This window comes from Dromaius novaehollandiae, chromosome 1, assembly GCF_036370855.1.
Source record: "Dromaius novaehollandiae isolate bDroNov1 chromosome 1, bDroNov1.hap1, whole genome shotgun sequence".
NCBI lineage: Eukaryota > Metazoa > Chordata > Aves > Casuariiformes > Dromaiidae > Dromaius > Dromaius novaehollandiae.
The window spans coordinates 72,698,949-72,708,043 of NC_088098.1; the positions used below are offsets into that span (position 1 = coordinate 72,698,949).

The 9,095-nt window shown below is 43.7% G+C and overlaps 1 protein-coding gene across 4 annotated transcripts in view; it reads right to left on the bottom strand.

The window, feature by feature from the left end:
* Window positions 1–96: 96 nt before the first annotated feature.
* A4GALT (alpha 1,4-galactosyltransferase (P1PK blood group)) overlaps window positions 97–9,095 on the bottom strand; it is a 30,974-nt gene continuing 21,975 nt past the window's right edge. For 2 of the 4 annotated variants that reach the window (XM_064516453.1, XM_064516460.1), the window contains exons 3-4: window positions 8,366–9,044; window positions 97–8,224 (exon numbers count right to left, since the gene is read on the bottom strand). The gene's annotated coding sequence lies outside the window, so the exon portion shown is untranslated. The remainder of the gene's footprint in view (window positions 8,225–8,365; window positions 9,045–9,095) is intronic. The other 2 variants (XM_064516470.1, XM_064516480.1) reach the window with 2 other exon arrangements.

A 9,095-nucleotide genomic window follows, 5' to 3' on the forward strand; every position in this document is an offset into this window, starting at 1 on the left:
ACAAAACCAGTCATGGCAACATCATTTCAGCCTCAGTTTCCCTAAGTAGAATAAATAGTAGTTTAAGATTACTGAAAAAAAAAGTCAGTAATGCTATTACAGTTGGATAGAGTAGGAAATTTATTGAATGAATTGAGACAGAGCTATAACAGCTTACAAAAAAACAGGCATTCCCAACTTCAAGTAAGTGAGCTTGCTCAATAGCTTCATGAAATACAAAAAATACTAGCAGATGCTGTTATTTTCTCGTACAGTAACACTTCAATAGTATTAGCTTGGACCCAGTGAAAATGGTATTTGAGAATTGTGGCATGTGAATTTATAATGGAATTTCACTCTCAGAATGAAAAATGAGCTAAAGATAGTGATTACAAAAGCTGACAAACAGCTGCACTGTTATGAGCTTTACAGTCCTAGAAAACCAAATTCAAATGAAAATTACAACTGTTTACAGAGAACTGTGCAAGTCATAAACTTATCCCATTGTTGGCTTTTGGCACTATCGTTAATAAATCTGTATTAGTGTCACATTGCACTTGTGTGGTTATGGGTATATTAGTCTGACTCTAGTAGTAACAGGATATTTCCAGATGTTGAAACCCTTACGGACTATCCCTAAGCTACAGTTGTACTACAAATACAATAATGACAATTATTACTACAAACTGCTGAAATTTGTATAGATTGTGATAGTGATGCATGGCAATAGGTACTCCACGCAGATGGTATAATAAATCTAATTATTGATGTGAGAGGAAGATATGTATAAAAATGTTGCTGTCAGTGAAGAACAAATATTCCACACTAACAAAACATATGTCATATGCATGAAGTTGTTATAACACAATGCTAGCAATGCAACACTTTCTAACAAAATTTAATGTAATATCAAGTTTAATAAGCTTAAGCTAGCAATAGATCCTGGCCACCTTTATGTAGCACTTCAGCACCTATATTTATATCTCAAGCAGCTGGAGCTGCAGAACAAGAGGAGAAACTTTGCCCATCATACAGCATGCCTGACACAGGATAGTCAAAGTCAAAATAAAGTTCAGCCTACAACCCCACATCACTCGTGAGGTGGGTTTGGGGGGCAAGTGGTAGATAGTCCCCAAAGGTTAACACAATTCCTTTTCAATACTGAGTTTCACCGTATCATAGTTCTTCTAATGTTACAAGTGCTGTTAGCTATGGTGCACCAGAGCAGTGCATGCAAGAAGTAGCCCCTGAACAAACCCTAGCAGCAGGGCAAGACGGAATTTAAACGTAAGTGTTGCCACTAAGACACTGAATCCTGTTGGTGGCTGCTAGGCCCTAATACCGAGTGTAACAATGGCTCAGTATCAAAAGACATCCAGCTATCAAGCAGAAGACTATAAACCAGAGCCCAGCATTGTGCAGCTCAGCTATCTGTGAACCAAAGGCTAGTTTTGTGATGCATTAATGTGTAACCTTGGCTCAGCTTTAACGAGAAAAATCATTGCTGTGCTTTAAGGAAGAAAACATGTAAATTACAGCCTGCAAAATAAGGTAAGCAGGAACAAAGACAGAGGTGAAACTGCTGAATCAGTAACTTGAAAAAAAAAAAAAAAGAAAAAAAAAAAAAAAAAAGGAGAGAGAGAAAGAGAGAGAAACCAGAGTCAGAAGATGTAAACTCAGCAAGAGGGAATGGCCCATTGCAAAGAGTAATGGATGCCAAGGCTTCACGTTCTGGCTGGCAACTGTCCTGCCGGCAGAGACTCGGCAGCTGCCTGCACCAGGGTGGTGACCATATTAATGCCTCATCTAGTAGCATATTTACTATAGGTATTAGCCAGTAATTATGTACTGTATATAATTCTGCTTTCAAGTGCACAGCTAAAGATGTCCAAAAAAAGTGGCCCAAAGAGCAGAGGATTACAGTGCTATGTTGAGAAGCTGCTCCTTTCACACTATAAAGCCTGGGTGACAGAGTCAAGAGAGTGTTAGAAAAATATCTAAAACAGAACTGAACAGCTTGACAAGCAGTGGATGCCAACACGTAGGTGACAGAGTCCTAAAATATAACCTGTGTAGAAGCAGATGAACTAGCTGACTCTTAGAGCTGCAGCCCTTCCACTAGCACCATCCTACATCACGTGCAGGCTCTGGAAGCAGTTATGTGATCAAGCAGTTAACCCATTCCGCACTTCAGTGGCTTTAGTCTGTTCTCTCTCTGAGAAAACTCAGAGCTGACTCTTCCTCATCCAAAGGCAGAAGATGCTTCCTCCATCTTGAATGCCAACTGAATAAAAAACAACATGGGATCATAGCCTAATTCTGGATGGAAGGGACCTCAGGAGGTCTCTAGTCCAACCCCCTGCTCAAAGCAGGGTCAGCTGTAAAATCAGGCCAGGCTGCTCAGGGTTTTGGTGAAAAAGGTTTTCCTTATATCCAGTAACTCTGTTGTCTCTCATCCTGCAACCATGCACCCTGGAGTGGTGAAGCTGAAGAAGTGGAGGCTAGCTCCATCTTCTTGGTAGCGTCTTCATAGGTATGAGAAGGCTGCTATCAGGTCCCCCCCAAAGCCTTCTCTTCTCCAGGCTGAACAAGCCCAGCTCCCTCAGCTTCTCCTCATAAACAGGGTATGGTCAACACACCTTAGCTTCCAAACATCTCTTGGGCAAAGAAGTTCTAGGTAGGGTCATTCAGGCAATCCCTAGGCAGAGCATTAAATCCTGTTAAATTCCTCAGTCTCCTTTAATTTATGTTCCCTCCCTTTAGGTAAGTGCCTCAGAAAGGGAAGAGCACACAAGGGGTAACAGGTTCACAGCAGTGTTAGATGTAATTCCCATGAGAATTAATGTAATCGTCATGTAATTTCCATGAGAATTAACATGTAATTCGCATACAATTCCCATAAGCTTGTGCTATCGCTCCCCCTACCCCATCCAACCAAAGGACAAGACACAGAGGAGCATTCTTCTATACTCAGAGCTGGAGTGAGAGAAATCCTGTACTGCACAGTTTACTCTCTGAACCCTCTCTCCTGTGACAGCAGAGAAGTGACGATCACAGAAGCAGAAGCTGGGGAGAGCAGTGCTCTAACCCTCTCTACCAGTCTGGAGGATACTACATGCGGATGCCAAACCTCACTGACTCGTTCCCACTTCAGCTGCGCAGAACCAAAACCCATAACCCCTTGATTCAAATGAAATGAGATATACGTGGAAAAGACAGAGAGAACAGCAGAGCTGGGGAAAGCGCTTGACAAATCCCATCATTTCACAAGAACCGGTTATCCATTCCTGGGTTTAAGCACTGGCCTCGCTGGCCTGTCTGAGGCCTAGACATGGGAATAGGGAGCCAGGATGTAGATCACTAACTACATGGGCTCCAACAGGAGGGCAGCAGCAGCAACTATCGGACCAACTGCCTTTTATCAGCCACTTCAGGGCACTGACAAGGACGTGAGCTCTCCTGCTTTAAAAAAACAAACACCCAATTCCTTGAATTCCTCCGTATAAAAAAGTACACAGCTTCAGGATGTGAGGAACAATGCCTGAAACCTAAGTTCAACCTAGAAGAGTTTTTGTTGTTCATGACTAGCCTTCACCTTGACAGACTCTAGAAGTAGCTTCAGTTTTTCAGGCCTGCAAGCTGTTAGTTCAAGGCTGCTCAAGAATTTTTACAGCTTCGTTTTTCTTTGCCATTTAAGCCTCCTGAATATTTAAACAAATGCTGAGAACACTGTTATGAAGAATTGACCTGAGGGGAATGTATGTATGGAAAGATTTTTTTTTCTTCTTCCCTGGAAGGCAATCTGCTCTGCAGCCAGCCTGAAGTGGGCCTGGTAAAATCAAGTCAGTCAATGACGGATTGTTCTGCCAGAACCAAAGGACTGAGGGAGGTTTGCATCACATTTTACACTTAGCTGCTGGGTTCAAATCCCCCTTTAAGCAGAGACCTTGTTGAAGAAATGTGTTTTTCTCACTCTCTTGCCTCAGCAGTGTGTGGTGTGCTTCTTCCCGATGCCTTCCAGAGGAAGTCCAACTCATATGAAGAGCAAATCTGGCAAGAGTCTGCACATACATACATTTTGAGCTAGAGCTGCAGCTCTGCTGCTTTGTTTCTGATAATGTGTGACAACAATAATGCACGTTAAAAAACCTGAGAAATGAAGCTGAACACAGGCTATTGCCTTGAGTTTTGATAAAGAGGCACCTTCTTTTCCTTCCATCGGTGCATGTCATTCTGAAACTAATGTGGGACAGTGTGACCTTTAAGCATTTCGTAAAAAGAAACAACAAGTTCCTGGTGAAGTTGTTAGACAGAACAGCCTTACTGTAAATGAGGAAACAAACAACAAACAGAAGTACCGAAACGTACTTGAGAACATTTCATAGCAGCAGAAAACGAAAAAGGAGGAAATGACAAAACAAAGCAGTGGGTGCTTTGAGCCTCCTTACAGGGAGCCCATGGACTTTCTAGGCTCTAAGCCACGTCTCTTCTAACCCAGGCCCAAAGCTAGAGATTTATGAATACCCTACAGCCTATGGAGTCTGTGACCTGTACTAGTCAGGTGATTTCCCCTTCTACAAAGGGCAGTGAATGGCTAGGGCACAGTGAAAAAAAGTCCTCCTAAAATTCTCTCCACATAGGATAATGAAAGGTCATTCTCCAGTGATAACCTCATAACCGGATTTCTATTCGTGATTCTCTATGTGCATTAGAGCTATGAGAACATGAACTGATTACTGTAAATCAGCTTATGCAGTCTTAGTTGGAACCTGATTTGATCTTTGCTGTCTTCCATCTTTAACCATTTTGGTAAAATATGAGCACGTAAGTAAGGCAATAGAGCTGCTTTCCTAGGGCTGCTATCATCTTTGTTGCTTTTTCTTGAACTTTAAACTAAAATCTTTTAGTATATGAAAAATCCATTGAAAATATGATAACTAAATGGCAATGATCCCACTAAAACTGCTCACAGAGGAAACACCAACTTGATATTCTTTTTTTACGCTTTTAAAGATTCCATTTAAACTACAGCATCATAGTGAAAGTACCTCAGCTGTCACCCAAGAATTTAGACTCCTACCAGGATGAATAACAAATATTAAACTTAGAGTATCTACGTATCATATCGCCACTGAAGTGCAGGACAAGGAAGTAGCTCATTACTTGTTCATCCTCACATGAAATTACAAAGAACTGGAACTTTCTCAGCTTCTTTGCTTGAAGTCTCTCCTTCACCACTCTTACACATGTGAGAGTTATTTCCTGGAAAACACATTATTAGGACTTAGTATATTGTATTGTTCGTCTGCTCTTGAAAAACGCCAGATAGACTTCCATTTTGAATATGTACAGATAATACAGGTCGATGGGCTCTAGAAAAGTAAAGACAGTGGTAATCACAAGGCTAAATACCACAGGGGAAGACATCTGGCTCCTTTTGCAGTAAGAGCTAATGTACCTCTAGTTTAATGAGTATGTGGCAAGACACAGTGCTGCGTGATAAGGAGCGTACGAGTCACTGCCGGGAGGGGGGAGCGGGGGTGAGCCAGGCACAGCAGTACAGTTGTTAGTGCCTGCAGCCCAGACAAACCTTCGCCCTTAAGCATGCAGCAGGAGTTCAAGAAACAGACTGGCACCAGCTGCTGAACCTGCTCCAAGCAGCAGCCTCGCAAGGCAACAGGGTGAGAAAGTGAGTCAGAGCTCAGGTACACCCTTGAGCTTTCTGCCCCGGTGCTATCTTTGTATCCTTCTGGACTTGCAGGACTGGTTGGGGTTGCTGGAAATGTACCAGAACAAGGGACTTCCAGTTCCAGTCTTATCTCTAGTTCTAAGCATTAGCTTTCACCTGGGTTTAAGAATTTCTTTGGAACTGTTCCCAGCCCTCATTCGGGTAATGGCCCTTCTGAAGCTATAACAGCCGCAGTCCTGAAATGACACAAGAGCTAACTCAGAAAGACCTGTATCCAGCATGCTGCTAGCTTTACTTGTAAACTGCTAGATGCCAAACGTGGCACATAGTTAGCTCTGCTGCTCACTTGCCCAGCAGAAGGAGGCCATGTAGCTTATGTAGGCTTAGCTGGTCACCTTGTTATCAGCTTGCCAATGCCAACAACTTTTTGGACACAAACTAGGAGGGCACCTTCCTGTCTGAAGATCGGCAGATATCTTAGTGGCAGAGCAGGAGACAGAGGCATTCACAAGCACAAGGTAAGCTTGCTTTGCGGACTTCTCTCTCATCACAGACATCGTCTCTGCCCAGGTGCTAGGTTTTCATTGCTGTAGATTAATCGTGCTCTCAGCTGCAGTTCATGGACATGTCCTCAGAGGTCTGTTTTTTTCCAGATGCCAAATCTTTCTTAGCAGAAGAATAAAAGTGAGCATTGCTCTCTCTCCAGCTGGCCCTACTTTTCCCATAAAGGATGTAAGATCTACCCTCTCTAGTTTCTGTTCTCTCGTTGGATCAGCTCTGGTGACAGCAGGTCCTTTTTGCGCCATCCCATTCCTATGAGGAATAGTTAGAAGCAGCAGTTCCCAGGGCCAGAAACAGCCAGAGAGCAGCAGACTAATTGGTATGTTGCTGAGCTAACTCAGGAATCATATAGGAAGGGATGGATGGGAAGATCACAGAGGAAGTGGATAGATGAAGTAGGGAGCATTGCTTGGTCCGGCACCGTTATAAGATCCTTAGGATCCCACAGGGAAGTGAGCGTGAAGCAACATACCGACGGATCGCTTCACTGAGCACCTTGCCAGTAAAGGGACTGCTGCACTGTTTCCTCCACCTCAAAGGTACTGGCCCGGCTCCAGTTCAGATCATAGTACGTAGTACTGGATGGTGAAAAATGACGTGTAAATGACTTGGTAGGAAAGGACTGATGAAAAGGTCTGCAGGAAAAGATCTCTCATAGCTACAAGAATGCAAAACATATTCTGGTGTGGATATCACTTTGTTACCACAAATCCCTATTGTGGATATGAACTTAACATGGCAAAACTTTCTTGGCCTATGTTTTCGACCTGGTCCTGGGAGTCCTTAAACTGGCTTTAAGCTACTGTAAAACTGTAGCCTAAGATCTCTATAGTATGATAATGATAAAACGCAGCTTTTGTCTTCTGACTGTTGGGCTATACCAAGCGGAGTGGGGTAACAGTTATTCTATTCTGCATGTCCTGTTATAAAAGCACAGTAACACAAAGGCAATTTTATATGAACAAGCTAGCAAAGCCAGGATGGTAGATTTGATGTTGCTCAGTTAGTACTGTAAGCTTTTTCAGGCAACCTGGCATTTATCTTACATGCTACTGTTTCATGCTGCCTGGGAAAAACATTTTCCTTAGTTAAATGAACTTTCTAGTGGACATTTTCACTGAAGATTTAGATTCTTCAGTTTATCTACCTACACAGTTGCTGAATTCTTCCTTATTATTATATACAAAGGCAATATTGGGATTAAAGATGATGCAACAAAATTTTACAAGCTACTTATAACAATGTCTCCTTGATCTAACTTAGTCAAAAGTCGCACATACATTTCTTAAGAATGCACTGAACTCAGAAGAGTTGATTGCTTCAAGCACTTTCTTCCAGTTTTGCAAAAGTGGAATAAAGCGCTGCTTTGGAAACAGCACTGAGTCCTTTGCAGCTTTTTTGGATTTGGAGACCCATGACAATGCATCTTCTTGAAACACAAGCTGAATGATACAGGCCCTGATAAAACTACACAAAAACCAGCACGTAAAATTCCATGCATGTGAATTTGGGTTTAATAGGGGAAAGATGCAAGTCAGTAAATCCCCAAGCTGGACACAAAGCACGGTGGTGGGGTTCTTTAAAGTCCAAAGAAAGATGCCACCAGTGTCTACATAAATGCCTGCGGGTTTGCACAAATTGATTGCACTGCATTGGACGTTGGACAGCACAGCTATGAAATGCAGCTCTTGCTTTGCACCAAGGATGTGGATGCCAGTCAGACAAAAAGGAGGTCATCCAGGTCTGTCAGCCAGATTTGCTCTCTGGAGAAGCAGCTCAGTGGAGGCAAACAACACCGTTTTGGCATGGAAAATGATCCTATTTGGCATGGCAATGATCGCTTCAGGGGGCTCACTGTTCTGGCCTGAAGGTGACTGCAGGCCGCCCCTCTGAGGGGGCACAGGCAGATGAAATTTGGGTTGCTTCACTCCGAAGTCTCCACAAAGAGCACATCCTTTAGAAAGAGGCAGGGCTGTGGGAGTCTGCCAAAAAGATCTGAAGGAAAAAAGAGGGGGGGGGGGGGGAAATCTGCTGACATTCAAATGCAAACCAAAGTACTGGTCCTTCCCTTCGTCTCCCACATGACATTATGCAGATGAGGATTAATGCAAGGTGGAGAGCCTGCATTTAGCTTACAGCACAGACACAGGCATCCCATCTTTGCCTCAGAGTGATGCTCTTCCAAGAAAAACAGCACAGTCTGGAAAAAAAAATCAAACGCGATTAAAACACAAGAGAACAACAAAAAAAAAGGTCAAATATGAAGTGGTGAATCAACCAGCATTTACCACAGTTGAACTGCTCCCAGAGCCAGGTTATTCCAGAGAAGGGGGGAGGTGGGATGACTGAGCAGCCCCCGGAGCCCACTTGCCGAGAGGTCAGGCTGCCTTTCCCGGGCTTTCCTCCTCCGGTGTGGCCATCAGGCTTCCTGCACTCCCCCGTCCTCTCTGCCTCCCCCCCTCCTCCAGCCATCCTAATACAGCCAGGGTGGTACAGGTTTAGAGGAGAGAGGTGCTGGCGAGAAACAGAAGTGCTGCTTTGTCACAGGCACAAAAAACTAATACAAAGGTAATTGAAAGGCTTCTGCTGTTTCTGCTACCCCAGCTCTGTTAGGTGGCAAGCAAGTGAGTTTCTGGGTCTGAGACCAGGGGCCAGATGCAAATTCTGACATCCGGCAAATGCGAACAGGCATCACCCTCTCGGCTTTCCTAGGCAAAGTGCTGCATTTGGCTTGGCAGGAGGCAGTAGGGGTTTTATCCTGTTGCAGGCTGGTATCATCAGCTTGTTTTGAAGGACCGGCACAGGCAGTGGGCTGCTGAACACAGAAAAGAAATGAGCAGATGGAAGCAACACCTAGTGTCCTGGT